Source organism: Ambystoma mexicanum, chromosome 3q, assembly GCF_040938575.1.
Source record: "Ambystoma mexicanum isolate Mex_15411 chromosome 3q, UKY_AmexF1_1, whole genome shotgun sequence".
Classification (NCBI taxonomy): Eukaryota; Metazoa; Chordata; class Amphibia; order Caudata; family Ambystomatidae; genus Ambystoma; species Ambystoma mexicanum.
In genome coordinates, this window is record NC_090926.1 from 1216032110 (window position 1) to 1216052119 (window position 20010).

A 20010-nucleotide genomic window follows, 5' to 3' on the forward strand; every position below is an offset into this window, starting at 1 on the left:
ATACACAGGAACATCCTACTCCCAGATTAAATTCTGAGTCCTTGGAAAATCCAGATACTGCGCAATAGGTTAACAATACATACAGGACTTCATAACAAAGCAGAGGGAGCAGGCAGCCTCCATCTAGCACAACAAATGATTATTATTATAAAATGTTTGCCACGCGCAACACACTTGTACGCCTCAGTGCGCACACATGGTGAAACAATGTGTGAGTAGCTAGCCAGGGTAGGAAGAAGACAGAGTGCAGCTCTGGCAAAGTTTATCTGGTTGGATCACTGGCAGTGACTGCCACTGTCCCTGAACGCAGGAACAGCCAAAGCCTAACATCCTATATTTATGTTATGTTATGTTAAAGGTACTTGTATAGCGCACCTGTAAACAGGAAGGACGGGTAGGGTTAGTCAGGAGGAGGGGAGCAGGAGAGTGGGAGAAGTGATGTGCTGTTGGCAGCTTCAGCTCGGTGTACACCGAGTGCTGGGCTTTGGTGCTAGTATCGGATCGGGCGAGGCCTCGAGTGCTGATAGTGAATTTGAAGGTGAATTGTGTTCATGATTATTGTAATATCTCGTTACATATGTGTTTGCAGGGGATGTATATCCGGTGAAAAAAAAACGACATTGAATGAGTGAATAGCATATACTTTGGGTCACATAGGCCAATCTCTTTGCTGAACTAAGAATTCATGTTTGGGCCAAAAAGATACTGTGGATCCTCTAAGCGGGGTGGAAAGTGAACATCTCTGATGGTGCCCAGGGATTTTGCATTAAGGAGATGCACAATGCACAGCAGGGTCATTACTGTCACTTGTTCTCCATAGAACAGCAGCCATGTGAACTGTTATTGCGCCCTGTATGTATTTCCATCCTCAAACCGGGAGGGAAATTCAAATTTATTTTAGAAAAAACCAGCCATGTGATACCTCTGTAATACTGCATGGGTCATTTCAGAAATACCTAATCTTCAGCTAGACTTAACAGTCCTAACAGTGGTAGTCAAAATGACTGCAGACTCATTAGAATACCACATGCATAAATGCTATTTGTGTCATGTGATGAAGGAACTTGAGACCACATCATTGATTTCTGTGGCAACGATGGAGAGCGCGTCCTGCTCTGTAGGCACTGCATTGCCCACACAAAGAGGGCTGCCATGAATGGCCGAGCCGTCCATGTTAAGTTTCCACGTCAGCGACACTTTTGGCTTACTGCACAAAAACCCAGACTCATTTAAAAGTGGAAAGGTCGCTTTAATGTGACAGGCCAAGGCTTACAATTAAACGCTTACCTGGCTCCATGGCCTTACAGACTAAAGAACTATTTCAAACAACCAATTAAATAATTAAACATTTTCCTTTTCCCCCAACAATTAAATAATTAATTAAAACCACTTCCTCCCTAACTATCCCTTGGACCCTACCGTCTCCTTACCCCTTTACCAGGTGTCCCGTTTTCTCCCCGGGGCCATGCCCCTCCAGGCTCAATACCTGTTACCCCGGGGTGGCCCGCTTGTGCAAACAGCACCACCCCATCCTTTCCCGTGCCATTCCCCCATTGTGCTTCCCTCCCCCCACATCTAAAGGGCCCATGCCCCCGGCACCAGAAAAACCATCCAACGAGGTGTTCTTTCTGCCCCACCCCCCCACCAGTTCTCTTTACCTCCAACTCCTTAACCAATCTCCCAGCCAAGAGCCCAAGTCCGCCAGATAATGATTATTCCCATAAAGCGACAAGTGTACACCATCCTCTCCAAAGATCATGAAACCCTGATAGACTATTTTCTTATGGTCCATAACCTGTACCGCCACCGAGGCACAAACTTTACCATATCTCTGTTTATCCCCTTCCTAGCCCGCTCTATCGCTCCCTCACTTCTCGCTCCCCTCCAAACTCTCCACGGCAACCACTTAGTCCCTACTACAGATGCTTGAGGCCACACTTCTCGGAACCATAACAAAATCCCTTTTTATTTTCTTAAGAAGAACCACACCCGTATCCCTTACCAGATAATTTTTCCCACCATAAATAATCACCCCATCTGGAGGCCCATGGCTTTCCCTCAACCCAGCCAACATAGGAAGCAACTGATCCCAGCGCAGCCCCCTAAACCCGGACCAATTTACCACAACATCTTTATAGCTGCAACCCAGTTGCCTGCCAACAACCCTTTTCACAGCTTCTTTCTCCACCCACTTAACCATAGAATGTCCCACAAACCAGATTTCTGACATCTGACCCGACCTCCTAGCAGCATCTGAAAAAGAAATTACAAAATCACTTACAAATCAACAACATCCTAATAACTACAACACTCCTGCTACCTACTGAAAATGTATTTAAAGACATCCCGTTTGCCCCAGTCCCTGACATACCCTTTGTAACTCCCGTACTTCCAGCATCCCAACCTTTGCACCTACTCCTCTGAATAGCCCAGCCTGCTATCTTCAGATGCTGCACCCCTCCCAACTGAATGAGTTCCAACCTCCTAACCTTTCCCATCCACTAGTAACACCTTCCTCAGTAACCTATCCTTCCTGGCCATCTCCTATCCCTCTCCGGAAACAACCCTGGCCCTCTCCTACCTGTCCCCCTATATTTCGCACCTTTCACCTAACCTTTAAACAATACCCCTAATCCCGCTTAGACCCCCTTTTTCCTCTAACCTATTACCCTCCTGCTCACCCTTGCCCCCACCTTCCCTCCTTACTAATATGTCCCTGCGTTGCCCACCCTGCACCGGGGGCCCACGTACACCCCCCGTCCATGCAGGCCCTTTTCTTTATTACTCCTTTTCGCCACTGCACCAGGGGCCAAACCTGCACCCCAGTCCATGCAGTCCATTCCCTATAACTAATCTTCAAGCTCCTTGCATCCATTATCATCTGTTTCCAGCCTGCACGAGGGGCCCTAGTGCACCCCCGTCCATGCAGGCCCCTTCTTTGCCTTCCGCTGCACCAGGGGCCAAACCTGCGCCCCCGTGCATGCAGTCCATTCCATATAAATTCCTCTTCCAGCACCTTGCCTCGTTGCTCCATTTTTTCCCCCAGCTGCACCAGGGGCCCTAATGCACCCCCGTCCATGCAGACCCATCTCATCACTTCCCCCTGCTGCACCAGAAGCGCTCCCGCACCTCTGTCCATGCAGCCTGAAACTTATTCACCTTGTCGTGCGGCAAGCGTGAGGGTTTCCCACCGTCGTCCATGCCCTCCAAAACAACGGCCACCACCCCTTAACAATTTCGACAGTTACATCACCACTGCGGCCCTCCCCTACCCTACCTAAGCGTCTTCCTCCTCACCCCTCTCCTACCCCCTTTGGATCACCCCCCAAGACTTCTCATCAACCTTGTGCCCCCCCCTCCTTTTCCGATAAACTGAGCCTGATCTACCAGAACACCCCAATTTACCTGTCATGCGGTTCTTCCCCCCACCTCCTTGCCCCGCTCCTCGCCCTGATCCACTGTCCCCTGCCTGAAAACAATCTGTCACCGGATGCCGACCCGCACACCTGCTGCACTCGTGTTTAAATTTGCACATCCACCTCGTGCAGCCTTCTTTATTGAACTCCCAACACGCTGCTGAGGGCTGTCCCCTGCCTCCTCACCCCGTCGCCTCATGGGCGGGGCGAACAAGAAAGGGCCGGTAAGGCACAGGCAGACCACTTGCTGTGTGCAATGTCGGGGCAGGCCTCGTTGGAGCCATCCATTGCAGCCAAAGATCCATGTCTATCTCCCCCCAGGCCGCCTGACTGTCCTCCGCCATTCTCACTCTGAATTCCTCATCATAGCGTACCCAGGCAAAACCCCCAAAACTTGTGAAAGCCTTCCTAATTACGTCCATATATTTAAGCAGAGCCACGCATCGCTCTGGGAATTTCTCACAATATACGCTGGCATAAATGATAAATGCCGACGTCCAATTCTTAATAGTCACTGGGACCCTTGGGCGCGAAGCCAGTTCCCTCTCTTCTTCTTTAGACCCCTCCTTTGCTCTCACTTTCCTATGGAGCAGCTTAAAAACATCTACAAATTCCCCCGCCTGAATCTTCTCCCTGGTCGCTGCCATCAAGTGCGCCCCCAATAGTTTTGTTATACCCATGTATGGCAGTTTTTTCCCCTTGCCTTTCACTTCAACCTCCTTTTCTTTTCCAACTTGCACCTCGAGCACCAATGGCTCCGCCACCTTGTCCGTCTGGACCTCCACTGAGCAAATGCTCTTCTCATCCCCCAAGGCTCCAATGGCCTGTACACCAACTTCTTTCCTTACCCCTTGCAGTCCAGACCCTTCATTTCCAGTTCCCCTTCTCGTGTCCCGTCTCTGCCATGCAGATGACCATTCCCTTTCCTGCTCACCTCTTTCCACACAGGTCGTCTGCGGTCTGGCATCCACACCAATGCTCCTCATCGCTTTTCTTAGAGGGCTCCTACTGCGGGGACAAAACATGTCAGCAGACTCACCCCGCCAATAGTTCCCCCGACCTCTTGCCCCCCGACCACCCTGCACCTGCCTTTCCAGATCCCACCTCAAACTTCTTCTCTCCTCCCCCCTTTCCCTTACATCCCTATAACCTTCTACCTCCCACTGCCCCACATAATCTTCCAATCCAACTTCATCACCCATTAAATACCATTGTGGATGCGGGCTAATGCCCGAGTTGAGTTGATCTTCTTCGTGCGAGCCCGGGGCAGCCACCCCGCCACTCCTTTGACGCCTTCTCGGCAGGGCTGCAGAAACCCCTGCCTGGTCCTCTTCTCTCGGGCGAGGCGTGCCGTCCTCCACTCTGGAATCCTCATCGCTAGGGGCCGTGCTGCACCCTCTAGGCTCTCCTTTTGCTGACCGAGGAGGGGCCGTTCTAAAACCCTCTACCTCCACCTGAACAGCGGGGGCTGCGCAGCGCCCTCCGCCCTCACTCCTCCTACCCGGGGGGGCCGTTCCGCGCCCCACTCTAACCTCCTCAATTGATGTGGACCTCTCCCTCCTTCTCCCCTCTGCACTCTTCTGCAGGTATTTACCCCCTCTTCCCCTCTGCCCTGTCACCCCCTTCTGCGCCCCATCACCGCCCCCACCGTGGTTCCCTTGACCCACCTCTTTTTGAGCACTCCTAACCTCCCCTCGGCTATCCTTGACTCCCTCCCTCGCTGGCTCCCCACCCAAAATCCTTTCTCCACCTGCCGCTCTCTTACCTATCTCCCTCCTCATCTTCCTGCCCCTGGATTCCCAAACCTCCCCTCTCCCCGCCGCGGGGGTGCAAGCCACCAATGCCGCGAGAGCCCCATCTGCCGCAGCTCTGCGCTGTGGCCTACCACCTCCTACCACCCCTTCTCCCGTTACTCCCCCCCCACCCCTTCCAATTGGGCCTTAGACGCCCTGCTAATAATATCCAGGGCCTCCCTCAGAGCCCTACCATCCACTAAACCCTTCTTACTAGCTCACTGGCCCACCATCATGCCGCAACTAACCTGCTGTGCACTTAAATATGCCCCTCTACTTGTTCAACTAGCTAGCCTAAGCTCCCGAGCCAAAATCTACCCGGGGACATCTAACCTCCAATACAAAAACCCAGAAAAGGGGGTGGATTGGGCTAAAAAACGAATCTAATTGCACAGAGTTAATTAACTCGTAACAAATCTCTATTGGTAATATGTAATACCAAATAATATTCTGAAAGGTTTCTTTATTATTTATTTATTTATTATTATGATTTTTTTTTTGTTATTTATTTTTATTTTTTACTATTTTACTGCCCTCGCCCTTAAAAAACCCCTGGCCCAGCAATTAAAATTTGCCAAAGGAAAATAACGCATCCAAAAGCAGCAGCCCTACTAACAATGTGGCCGCAAAGCGTCCATGTCACACTGCCCCCTGGGGTTGTGTAAGCCCCAACGCACTTGACTGAACAGAGATGGCACGGTCCTTTTAAAAGGGGCGCCCTGCCCCTTCTGTCCCGCGACGGCTACCAAATAAACCCCCACACACAAGGATTTCCTCCCACCCTTTATCCACTTTAAACAAATGCTGCCCCTTGGATAGGCTGTGGCATCCACCGCAATGGCCCCAGACACCGAAAATGTGCGGTCCCTTTAAGGGATCCGCACTGCCTCACGCTGTCCACCGGCTGCTACCGCGCAGAAGCATGACATAGCAGCCACTGCCAATGCCCTTCTGCAACAGTGCGCGCAGGCTGGGAGGAGGACCTGGCCTGCGGAGTCCTTACGGAGCACAATTAATGTGCGAAATAAGGCTACAGGGGGCAAGGAAGGCACCCAGACAGCGACCCACGAACGCTAACATCCCACCGCCCACCCCCAAAATTAACCAAAGCACAGAAGAAATGTGCCGGCCCTAAACTTAAAATAAACCCTTCCCAGAGGACCGAAACTCCCTCACCTCCCCAGAAAAAAGGGACGCGCGAGACCCGCCGACGCAGAATGCAGGTAAGCTGAGGTACCTTATTTACGGCAACCTCAATAAACAAATTATTCAATATTTGTATAGGTATAAACTGACTACCTGCTCACCCCTAACTAGACTACCCACACCTCACCTCACAAAAAAAAAAGAAAAAAGAAAAAAAAAAAAAGGAAAAAGGTGAGCCATCCCTGTGTTGAAGCTCCTTTGATTCATTGTCTGGGACCCTTAGTACCGTCCTTCCTGCCTTCTGTTTCCCTCGTTTATTCTGTTTCTGCCATTTGTTCCCAGGTGCTGCTGATCAGTACTCCTGATTTGACTTATGAGGGTATGTGCACTAGTGTAAGCTATGAGGTTGCAACGCCAGAATATTGTCATTACTGAAGCACTATGGGCCAAATGCAATAGCTAATTGCCGCCGTACAGGAATTGACAACAGAGTTTCAGACTTTGAAGGCTGAAAATGTTGGCATCAAACACATGGTTAACCAACATAACCCTTCTCAGGATATATCTGTGTGGAATTTGTCCTGTGGCACATTTGAAGGAAACCACAAAAGCCTACAGGAGTTTGACGCATGCACAGTACAGGCTACCATCCAAGCCTCATCTTTTTCTACCGTTCAAATGACGGTTACATGTTATCAAATATAGCAAGCAGTGCTTTGGCTTGGGCTACTCCTTCGGCTACCTCCTGTCTTGGGTGACTGCCAAGGCTTCCTTAATAGCCTACATGCTATGTTTGGATGGCCAGAACTCACTTACTCTGCCCAAGAATATCTATTGGCCCTCAAACAGTGCAGTCAAGACCTGTTAACGTATGTGACCTGCTTTAAACAATTGGCTTCCGAAACAGCCTGGCCAGATGATGCTCTTCTAACCCTGTTTCGTAGGGGTCTTAATGAAATCCTAAAAGATGAGTTTGCACGAGTACCCAGGCCCATGCCAGAACATTCAACGAGTTACTTACACATGTATTACAGTGGGACATGTATTACAGGGGGATTATCGTATCCAAGAACATAGTAAGGAGAAGAGAAAGACCCGAGAACCCCTACAAACGGGTAATCCACCACAAGCAGCAAGCAAAAAAGTAGACGAATGTGAGCCAATGCAAATTAGAATAGTCAGAGGACCACTATCGGAGGAAGGACGAAGGAGGAGGAGAAATCAGGGACTCTGCATGTATTGTAGTTCCAGCGAGCACTTGGTCAAAGATTGCCCGATTGCACCATCTAGGAGTTCGGGAAATGCTGTCTCCCGGTCGTAGAAGGGATGAACGACCGGGAGAACATATCAAATTCAAACCCTGTTTCTACTGTCCTCTCTAGTAGTGGAGCCAGGGAACAACAGTTGGTAGTTCTACAAGTCCTCATCTCCTTCTTCTCAGGAGATGTGTCTGTGGAAGCACCAGCTCTTGTTGACTGTGGAGATACCGGGGTTTTATGGCTCTTGCATGGGCGATAAAACATAACATTGCTCATGTGGACAAGAGAACCAGTCTCCCAGGTTGAAGGTTTTGATGGCAGACTTCTTCTTTCTGGTCCTATTGCCCAATAGTCCATTCCCTTGCAATTAAGCATTGGTTCTCACCAAGGAAACCTCGTATCTGACTTCATAAAGGCTGCACATTGTCCTATAATCCTAGGGTTACCATGGTTGAAATTACGCAACCCTTACATAAACAGGTCATCAGGTACTACATTCCTTAAGTCTGAATACTGTGTACAGCATGGTAAGACGTTATTACATTGGCAGGCATTTTGTCACTGAGTTTTTTGCCTAACTTTTTGGCTGAAAAACTCATCTAATAGAATGGGTGTTGGGTTGGTTAGGGGATATAAGTGGTAGGGGCGGGCTGTGTGGTATAGGGACTATATAATAGTGAAGGGGTATTTGGGGGCACCCCCCGAAATATATATTTTAAAAAATCTATTTGTTTTTTTGGCCAAAATGTTTCACCAAAAAACTCAGCAAAAAAGAGCCTGGCGATCTAAAAACATAGAACCTACAGCATTGCAATTCCTCTTCCAGGAAAGAGAATCGTACAATCACCGAAGGAATTCCTCCGTCTGTCCCCTCAACATGTATTGCTCATCGCTCTACTGTGCCACTGGAGTATCAAGGATTCCAAGATATCTTTTCCGATAACAATTTCAGGGAGCTGCCGCCCCATTGTCATGAGGACTGCGCTATTGATCTTGTTCCAGATGCTCAAGTTCCCTTTGGGACAAGGTATATGCTGTCTGAGCCCAAAAAGAAGGCGCTACAAGAATATCTTAATGAAAACTTAATATATTGGTTCATTGTTTCTTCAAAATCACCTGCTGGTGGCTCTCCTTATTTTGTGCCCAAGAAAGACTGCACAATAAAGGATAAGTATCCTTTACCCCTTACCTTCGGGATCCTGGAGCCAGTGCGTGGGGCAACAATATTTACTGAAATGGATCTTCATGGCGCCTATTACCTGATTCGTATATGATCAGGCGTTGAATGGAAAACGGCCTTTCGTACTCCCTTCAGGCATTTTGAGTACAAATGCCCATGGGTCTCTCCAATGCACCATCTGTGTTTCAAAGGTTTATGGACAGGATATTCTCAGACCTTCTCCAGAATCCAGTTATTGTTTAGTTGGATCATATCCTTATTGGGATGAATCCTGCGGTGTAACCACTAAACCCAAGTCTAAAGTGTGGCCAGGGAAAGGCGGCTGCTACTTGATCCTAACCCTGGGGGCTGTGTACTGCGGATCACATGGGAGGAGATGGCTATCAAGGGGAAGTGGTGGCTCCTTTAGGATGAGAGACACGGTATTCATCTTCTTCTGACAAAAGTGTTTTATTTCAAGAAGAAGTATTGAGAAATATTGAACAAGATATAATTCTTTTGAAGAAGGTGTTGCATGGTAACAGAATAATTGCATTGGTTCGAAACTTGTGTTTGTGAAAGAAAGTTAATCATCCTTTCAAGAGGGATATTGTGGAAATCCTAGGATTGGTTTGAATCATCAACCAAACATTGTGGAAGAGATATTTTGTTGGGTCCCAGAGAAAGAAACTGTGGTTGACCAAGACTTTTCTATTACCTTGAACTGTAATCCAGGTGGTCCTGAATTGATCCAGGCAAAGGGAATCCAACTCTGGTCGCAAGGATTGCTTTCAAGAACTTTTCCAAAACTTTTTCTTAGCATTTTTAAATGATGACACATTCCCACTTGAATGTACCCCCCCTGTCCCCTCCTTTCCCCCCATTTTCATGATCCGAGAGTAGTCCTTGTTCGGGCAGGCTCCTTTACGCTGCGCTGACGCTGGTGTTTGCAGTCCTTGTGGCATCTCGCCCTTGCGGCAGTTCACCGACAGTGACTCCTTCTTATTTCCCCTTCCCCAGGCTGGTCAGTTATTCCCAAGAGGCCCATGCTCCTAGGGCATCATACTCCATGTGCCCCCTCCCTTAGACATCGCAGTAGCCTTGACCAGTCTGTACTGAACCTTTTGTAGTTTCCTTGGATAGAGTAGGTGAGCCACTCCAGGGCGACAAAGCTCCAGATTTTCAGCACCCATTCGTGGTCTTGTGGGGGCTCTCTGTACTTCCATTTACGCACCAGTACCAGTGCCATCATCATAATGATGTAGAGCTTGCAATCCGGCTTTGAGGTTATTTCCTCCAGTGCCCCATCGAGTCCTATAATCGCCAGGCCTCTATTCCCCTTGCTCTTCACCCTTAGGACCGGCTTCATTGCTTCTTGTATGCCCCTCCAGTATTGATCTATTTTGGGGGACTCCCAGCATATGTGGCTTCATGTTCCCTCCCCTCCGCATTCCCTCCATCAGGGCTGCAATGTCCCTGGGTACATTCTATGAAGTCTAGTCTGTGTCATGTGCCACTGAAGTAGGAGTTTTAGCCAGATCTCCTGAATTTGGAGGGATCTTGTTAGTCTGGGGTTGTGCGCCCATAGTTTTGTCCAGTCCATTTCCTCTATTGTGCAACCAGTGGAGGTCTCCCATCTTTTCATGTATGGTCTTGGCGGGGGATCCTCTCCAGCTCTTACATGCTTATATATAGATGGTACCACTCGCCTGTCTCCTGGGTCCCTGTTTAGGTACTTTTCAAAGGTGTTTAGTTGGAGGCTCCCTGCTTGTTTCATAGAGGGATGATGTAACCAGTGCCTCAGTTGGGCGTAGCTATATCTCTCCCTTTCCCCCAGTGCAACGTCTGTCTTACATTGGTCGAATTGTTTAACCTTGTCCCCATTGAACATATCTGTAACTTTCAAGCATCCCCCTTGTTGCCAGGCATCCAATGTGGATGTTTTGTGTCCCGGGGTGAATTGTGGGTTGTCGAATAGCGGTGTGTATGGGGAGAGATATGTGGTGATGTGCGCTCTTTTCACCGTTTCGTCCCATGAGTCTCCAACTACTGATAAGATGGAGCTACTGTAGATTCTCAGGAGTCTGTCCACTTTGGGTTTCCATAGAATTCTCTCCAGGTCCATGGTTTTCCAGATCGTCACCCGTTCGTCGTTTTGCCAGTCCCTGGCAACCCTCATCTGGGCGGCTGTGTAGTATGCCCTAAAGTCTGGTTCACCCATTCCCCCTTGAGACGTTGGTGCTTTCATACGTTTGGCGGCCACTCTCGGGGAGTCCACACAAATGTACACGTCATTTTGTGGAGGGATCTGAATAGGGCCGCCGGGATGTGGACCGGAAGGGCTGTGAAGTAATAGAGTAGCTGAGGTAGTACCACCATTTTTAAGACATTTATGTGTCCTAACCATGTTATGGATAGTGGGCCCCAGTCTATCATTTTAGGTTTGTGCTTCTCCAGAAGGTGTGGGTAGTTTGCTTGGTAAAGCCGTTCCACTGATTTGGCCAGTTTAATTCCCAGCTAAGTTATGGAATGTTCCACCTATCTACATGGGGAGGTCCTTTTGAGGTTGTGAACAACCTTGTTTGAGAGGGTGCGGTTGAAGATTTCGGACTTGCTTGCATTTATTTTTAGCCCAGCCACTGCCCCGAATTGGTTAAGTTTCCTTTCTATTGCCCCAGGGACCTCTCTGGTTGGGTTAAAGTTAAGAGCATATCATCCACGAACGCAGCGATTTTATGCGCACCCCCTGCAAATGTAAATCCCGTTATGTCCTCATTTGCTATCACTGTTGCAAGGAAGGGTTCTAGGTGTATTGCGTACAGTATGGGCGATAGTGGGCACCCCTGCTTAGTACCCCGCCTGACTGCCACTGATTCTGAGATTTGCCCGTTAATGAAGAGCCTGAGAACTGGCTGCTGGTAGTTGGCCTTCGCTCAGGCCACGAAGTTGGGTCCGAATCCCATCCTATTCATAGTTGCGAAGAGGAATCCCCACTCTACCCGGTCGAAGCCTTTCTTTGCATCTACTGCCAGGAGGAGAGCAGGGATTCGTCTCTTGTGGGCCTTTTCAATCAGATGCACGATTCTCCTGACATTATCTCCAGTCTGCCGGCCCCTAATGAAACCTGACTGGTTGGGTTGGACTGTTTTTGGGAGGATCTGGTCGAGCCTTGTTGCTAGGATTTTTAAATGGATCTTGGGAGTCGACGTTTATTAGTGCGATGGGGCAGTAGGAACTGCACTCGGTGGGGTCTTTGTCTTTTTTGGGTCTGAGGATTACTTTCGCCTCCTCCATGGTTTTAGAGATAGCCCTATCCTTGCTAATTTGGTTGAACAGTTCCGTGAGATGGGGTATGAGTGTTTCTTTGTGTGACTTGTAAAACTCTGCAACAAAGCCACCTGGTCCGGGGGATTTATTGATATGTAAGGACTTTATGGTGCCCTGACTTTGTCCCTGGTTATATCCTGCTCCAGGGCTTCCCTCTTCTCCTCAGTTACTTGCGCCAAATCAATATTATCTATATAGGCTTCCTGAACAAACTCTCTCTCGATATCGTTGTTGTTGGCACTAGTCCTGCCTCCGCTCACTCTGATTTTCAGAGTTGTTTTATCTTTTTCTTCCCTCCTCAACATCCTAGTGAGCAGGGGATCTGACTTGTTTGCTTTGATGTAGTATTTTTGCCTAAGGTGTAGTAGATTGCGTTCCGCTGCCCTTGTCTGTATTACATCTAGTTGACCCCGGGTAGCCCTGAACTCCCGCTTAACGGCTGGAGTCTGAGCTGTTCCCATCTTGGCCATTATCTCTTTTAGCTTGTCCTTTAGCCGGGCCTCCTCCAGCCTCAATTCCCTATCTCTTCTTGCCTTGATCGTTATGATTCTCCCCCTTATTGTTGCTTTGAAAGCGTCCCATATGACCTGCTGTGCCGTGTCCCTATCTCTGTTGGTCTCAAAGAAGGCCTCAATGTCTTCTGCAACTTCCCGGACCAGCATGTTGCCTTTAAACATGGGAGCCAGGTACCGCTTCCTCCACAGGCCAGATGGGCGCCTGCTCCTTTTTAGAGTAAGGGTTATTGGGGTATGGTCTGAGAGTATGATCTCACTGAGAGTGATGCTTTCCACTCTTCCCAACAACGCTCTTGAAATCCAGGTGTAATCAATTCTAGAGTGTGGACGTTGTGCATGCAAGTAGAAAGTGTAGCCTTTCTTGTCCCGCTCTAGTTCCCTTCACGCGTCTATCAGCGCCAGGTGGTGGATTTTCTCCCTGAGGTCCCCTGAAGTTCCCCCCTGTAGGCCTGGCACGTTGTTACACCTGTCTTTAGTGGGGCCCCACGCCATATTAAAGTCCCCTGTTGGTATAATGAGGGTTTTCGTGAACTACAAGCCTAGTCAGCACTAGGCCTGTCCCCTCCCCTTCAGCGCTACTGCCAGGTATCTCCCCTAATCATCCGACTTCATCCCTGTCATGAACAGGTCCAGCCTGTTTTTCAGTGCTAGGAGAATCCCTCATTTTTAGTTGAGTTGAGTGGCCTGAAGAATTCTTGAATACCCCCAGAATTTTATTCTGCGTTTGTCCCGGGAATGGATATGTGTTTCGTGCAAAGTAACTACGTCTGGCTGTTCCCGTCTAAGGTATTGCTTTATCTTTTTCCTTTTAATTAGAGAGTTTAGGCCATTGACATTTAGGGAAGTGATCTTTCGCTGATCGCTATTAGCCATTCTTTCTTGCACGCATCTGCCCTGCTCGTCTGGTTCCCTGTGTGGGTTCAAAGCCCCCTCTTCGGTTCCTCCCCCCTTCTTGTTGTGCCCCCTTTACTACAAACTTGGCTACCTCCGGAAATAATCCTCCTCCCTCCCCTCGTCCCCCCCAGCCTGTCTGGGCAGGTTCAACTGGCTCCTGGCCCCCCTCGCATTATGGTCTCGAGAGTCAAACCCTAAATTTCCACCAGGTTTGCCCCACATGGGATCTCCCAATCCCATTCCAAGATTCCCTCCCCCCCCTCCCCACAAGGCATCTACCATTTACTTTTGTGTAGTATTAAAGCACAGGCACTTCGCTTAACATGCGCCCTCCCCAGACGAGCTGTTTGAGCGATAGTGCTTCTTCGTGGTATACTTTCAGTTCGGAGCTTCAACAGGGTTTTCTTGCCCGTCCTGCACCTTCCTAGGTGGCGGGCCCCTGAGGAATGGTTGGCTTTCCCCCTTCTTGGACATTTTGGACTTTACCGTGTGCCATTCCCATGGGCTAAAAGCACTATGTTGGGTGGGGGGTATAGGGAGGTAAGACGGCCGCTGGTTGTTCTTCTTTGATTCCCAAAAGGGACGCTCCTTGTTTGTATGTTGTGATTTCTTTGTTGCTTCCCTTGCCATTCGAAGATCAGGGCAAGTGGGTGGGCCCATCTGTAGCAAATTTCTCGGGTTCTCAAGAATGCTAGAACGAGACCCATTCTCCTCCTTTTGATGAGGGTTGATTGGGCCAGGTCCTGGTAGAGGAATATTTCCACTCTGTTGCTTTCCAGGCGATCTGTTTTGTGTTCCTGGCCTTTGCTAGAATTTCTTCTTTGACGGCGTAGCTATGCATGGCAACCAGGACGTCTCTTGGTCTGGCTCCTGGTTCCTGTCGGCTGGGGCCCACCCTGTGGATTCTGTCAAATTGTATCTCTGAGCCTGTTTCGGGGTCCCGGAGGTCGCTCTTGATTACTTGGGCTAGGTCCTGGTCCTGCGTTTCCTCTGGTAGGCATTTGATGCATATCTTGGACCTCCTGGACCTATTCCACAGGTCCTCCGCCTGCAGTTCAAGATTGTATGTGGCCACTGCTAGGTTTTCCAGCAGGGTGTCCGCTTTCCTTGCATCTTCCGACAGCTCCTGGATTGTTCTCTCGTTTGTATCCACCCTCTCCTCCATTTTATTGATATCTCTCTTTATTTCCTGCAGTCCCTCTGCCAGGTCCTCTCTGAGCGTCCATTTGTTTCTGCCCTGCAGTAGTAATTTTGTCCACTATCTCACTGAGGAAGTGTTTAAGCGAGGACTGTGTTACCGGTCTGTCCTGTTCCTCTTGCACTGGGTACGCCCCTGTGTCTGAGAACCAGTCTGTTGTGGGATGCCCTCCGGTGGGGTCTGTCTATTTGACCCAAATCTTTGTCAGTGCACCATGCTGAGACATTTTGTTATTCCTAGGTGCCGGCAGGGACTCTTTGTTCCTGTTTTTCGACATCGCGCTCAGGGTCTGGTATGCTTGTAGTCTGGGGGCCACATGGTCAGTGTTGGGTCTGTATGGGTTCCGCCGCCGCGATGTGTAGATTGTTGGTCCGGGTGCAGGGGTATCTGCAGCGTTCTCCTTTGTGCCGCCTGGGTGCCCTCTTGGGCGCTGTCCTTTTTACTGGTGGAGGAGGTAGTGGGGGGGAGGATGCTATATGCTGGCTCCCTGCCGAACCCAGGTCACTTTCATTGCGTAGGGCTGGTGGTATGGAGAGAGCACTGCAGTTAATTTCTCCCTGTGGGGCAAGTCCGGTCTAGAGTTGCCCCGTTCTGCCCCTGCCCGCCGCGTGCATATGTCAGTGTTCCCACTGGGCTGGTGCTCCTAGGAGGGTGCGCCTCCTCCTGGGCCTGTTCTCCTTATACTGCACCCCGATTCCTGGTATGAGTTAGTGGAGCCGGGCAGAAGGGGCTAGTGGAGGGCCCCCGCTGCCCCTTGCGCTGTTCTTGGTGGTTGATTGGGAGCCGGGTGCTGGTGTCAGTCTTTTGGTCGCCCCGCACTTATTTGATTGGGGATTGAGGCCGCCTGTGGATCCTGATCTCAACTCCTGCTCCTCCTCTTCGGGTCCATTGATGGTCTTGGCAGAGTCCTGCTGGTGTTGCAAGGATCCCAGGTCTGGTGGCAGTGCTAGTGCTCTGTGAGTCTGGAAGACCGACCAGGGTTTCGGTCAGTTGTGCATGCTTAGACCAGGGGACAAGGGCAGGATGTCGGAGCTGCCAAGGGGCTCGAAGCAGCACCTCGCTTTGTCTCCTACCTCCACTGGCGTCTCCTCTCCTCAGGGCGCCGATCAAGCGGCGGCTAGCTCCGCCGCCGGGAGCGTCCTGCTAAGGGCTCCCGCTGCAGGGTATGTGCAGGCTTTCTCCTTTGGTCCACTGCGGGGGAGGGTCGACGACCAGCCCTCTGTTCGGTTTTCCCTGGTGTGGGGCCTGGGGCTCAGGGGGTTGGGCGGGAGCCCGCCCTGCAATGCTAGCTGATTCAGCAGGGGGGCCCCTGTGTCACGATCTCACGCTTGCTTGTCCTCCACCGGTGGTCTCCCTCCTCAAGGCTCTACCAGGCTCTGTTCCGCTCTGCCGTGGGGCCTGTCCCTCCAAGCGTGGCCCCAGTTCTGTGGTGGCTGCTGGTGTTGGGAGTGAGTGCCAGCAGCCCAATCTTGTGAGCCCTGGGTTCCAACGTCGTTTGCCGGGGTTATTGAGCCCAGTGAGGGCTTAGAAGTGCTTATACTTTATGCTAATGGCTTATGACCCCGTGGGTCAGGAGAGCGCTGGTCACGGTGCTCTCTGCTTCACGGCCATCTTGAATCGACCTTTGGTAAACTTTTAAGTTTGAAATACAGACTTGTTTTGCTGAACTGAAATTAGTATATGGTCTGTATTAGGGCCACATATATTGTGTATAATAGGTCACTTTGCATTAGTATTAATTTGCTAGGCAGGGTCCTCTCTATTAGGTTAGGAAAAGTGAGTCGTTCATCAAAACCCCTTTTTATTTTGAATAAATGGCAAACCTTGAGAAAATGTTACCTTTGTGTCTGTCTCGCTTTTCTGACCCTACACATTATATAATCAACGAATCCTGAAGAACACATCAAATACTTTAAGATCGTTCTTCAGTGCCTACGTAAGCATTACCTAGTGGCTAAACCAGATACGTGCTCCTTTCATCGGGAATCCATTCCCTACCTAGGGAACATCCTTTCAGCTGATGGTATATCTATGGTCCCAAAAGGAAGGTAGGAGCCATTTTAGAATGGGCCGCCCCAGCAACCATAAAAAGAACCCCAACGCTTCTTGGGGTGGCAAACATTTATCGGACGTTCATGCCAAATTATTCCAAAAGAAATACTGCTCTGACTCGCCTATTGAAAATAGGAAAGTGCTCTGCTTGGGATAACCGAGCAGAAGAAGCCTTTAAAATCATAAAATCAAGGTTTGCTTCTGCTCCTGTCTTAAGACAACATGATACAAATACACCTTTCATTGTGGAAACTGACGCCTGCAATGAAGCAATAGGAGCTGTACTAAAACAACAACAGGCTGATGGTACTGAACATCATGTGGCATATTTTTCTCAAATCCATAGCAGCACCGAGCAAAATTACTCTGTTCATGAAAAAGAGTTGTTTGCTATAAAATAAAAGCATGTCAGGATTGGCGACGTTTGCTCCTTGGTTTCCTTTATTCTGCGGAAGTCTGTACCGATCATAGGGACCTGCAGGTTCTACAGCGTTTCGAATATCAACATAACAGGCAAGATAGATGGTCTTATTTCTTTTTGCAATACAACATACGGTACCCTTACCTTCCCGTTTACATAAATATCGCTGCTGATTTCTTGTCCAGAAAGAAACCTTGTATATGAGAAAATCCATCAGAAAGCCTATTTCTTACCGCTAGTTTCATCCACATGATCATGGATTATTTTCAAACAATTAAACTTGCCATAGAGTCTGGAGAATCTGCAGAAACCAGTGCCTTACTACAGCAAGGACAATTATCATCTCATCAAGGGCTTGGATTATTTTTACACCAAATTATACGTACCCACTCAAGATCTTAAAATAAGAATACTCTGGATGTGACACGACGTCACTGCAGGACATAAAGGAAAAAAAGCACGCTCGAAAATGTCAGTTGACATTTCTTGTGGTCTAAATTATCTGTCGACGTACGAGACTATGTCAAATCATGTACAGTATGTCTACAGTCTAAAACCTCTCGATGCAAAGCATTGGGACAGCTCTTATAACTGGCTGTACCAGACAGATCCTGACAACGGATATCCACCGATTTCATAGTCAACTTACCTCTGTCGAATGGTTGTTCTACCATTATGGTCACCAATGACAGTTTCTACAAGATGGCACATTTCAGTCCCGTACCACAAATACCCTCTGCATCTGCTATGATTAGGATTTTCCTGGATCAGATATTCTGATTACATGCACTTCCTAATACTATAATATCTGACAGATGCCCTCAAAACACTTCTATATTCTGGTCACAACTTTGCAAACTTCTTGCCATTCCGCGGGCTTTAACTTCAGGTTTTCAACCCCAATAAAATGGTCAGACTGAACGATTAAACCAATCTCTCAAACAGTATTGACATACCTTTGTCTCAGCTTCCCCAAATCATTTTTATGATCTCCTTCCTTTGGCTGAGTTTGCATACAACAATTCAGTTCATTCATCCAAACAAACCAGCCCCTTTTTCTGCACCCAGATCTTTCCTACTGCAACACCCCTGGAAGCTTCAGCACCATTGGTCCATGAACATATCTTTATCCAAGAAGGCCATCAAAAAGCTAAGAACAGCTTGTAAGATGCCCAAGCCAGTGCTAACAAATATGCCGACAGAAAACGATTCAAGAAACCGGCGTTGGTATCTGGAGATTTAGTCTGGTGGTCCTTGTGATATTTGTCTCATCATTTGGTGCCTTCAAAGCTATCACTGAAGTATTTTGGACTGTTTCAGATCATTAAAGGCATCAACCCAGTCCCCTGTAAACTGCGCTTGCTGGATTCTTGGAAATGCCTGCACCCAGTTTTTCATGTTTCCCAACTCAAGTTACATGTCTCTGATCATTTTCCTGAAAGGTCCCTTCCTCTGCCTCCTCCTGTATGGACAACCGATGGTCCCAAATATGAGGTTGCTCGGATCTGTGACTCCAGGTATCATTAAGGAAAACTGCAAAATCTTGTGGACTGGAAAGGTTACGTATCTTGTGATGGATCTTGGAAATCCTGCAAAGATGTTCATGCCCCTGCTCTCGTTCGCCACTTTCATTCCTCAAACACTTGGAAACCAGGGCCAGCGTCATTGCAATTGGGCCATACTGTCATGCGATGAAGGAACTTAAGATTGCATCATTGGTTTCTACGGCAATGATGGAGAGTGCGCCCTGCTCTGTTTGCACTGCATCGCCCACACAAAGATGGCCGCTGTGAATGGCAGAGATGTCCACGTTATGTTGCCACGTCAGCTGCACTTCTACAATGGAGGTGCTCTTCTCATTGGAAGCCTCTGATATGGACTGTGTTCGCCAAACGATCCTCGCATAGCAATTGCTCAGGTGAGCCTTCCCTGTGTTGATGTTCCTCTGATTCCTTGTCTGGTACCCCTTGTACTGTCCTGCCTGCCTTCCGTTTCCTTTGTTTATTCTGTTTCTACCATTCGTTCCCTGGTGCTTCTGATCATCCAAGCTGCTTGCTCCTTCCTGCCTGTTTGCACCAGTGTCTTCACTCAGCTATCTGGGCTGTTTCCCCTCTTGTTTTTTTTCCCTTTGGCTTTGGCCATATTGTCCGCTGGACCTTTCCATTATTACTACATGGGGGGTTACGCAGCAATTCTGGACACTGCTTCTATCTTCAGAACTCCTGATTTGGCTTGTGAAGGTACGTGTTCTAGTGCATGCTAACATTTTGCTGCATGAGGTATTATTTTGTCCAATACAGCTTTTCTCCTAATGACCCCATTATGTCAATTAATGTATAAAACAAGAGCACTACTCCTAAAATGTTTTCTACTGTGATCCCTTAGGGACATTTTGGAAATATTTCTGACAATCATTAAAGGTTTATGTTGTGTACTTCTGAATTTAAAACAATTCTATGGCAGGGTTCTAAACTGCTAGTAGCTTGGAGCTATTTAGCTCCGGCTTCTAGCCTCGGAGAGCCTGGTGAGCTTGAAACCAACAGCGACCATGAGCTTCATGTCTCTCTCAGGCTAACTTGTGCTTTACACACTTATATCTGACATTAACTGCGAACATTTTTGAAATTTAAAAAAAGAGTTTCAACACATCTAATACAAATTTTCATGCATGGATCATACATACTGGGCTAGTAGTTAAAGTAGCATTGCCTGTAAGCTCCAGCTGCCCCTGCGGTAGCTTCCATCTGCAGGTTGATACCCGACACCCAGTAGCTAGTTTTAGTTCCTGCTCATCAAATCTTAATTTCAAACCCTGCTGTGGAACATGAGT

The 20010-nt window shown here is 48.6% G+C and overlaps 1 protein-coding gene across 2 annotated transcripts in view; it reads right to left on the reverse strand.

The window, feature by feature from the left end:
- Positions 1 to 20010, reverse strand: part of LOC138447764 (intercellular adhesion molecule 5-like) — a 251513-nt gene that overhangs the window by 130378 nt on the left and 101125 nt on the right. The gene's annotated exons all lie outside the window — the stretch shown is intronic.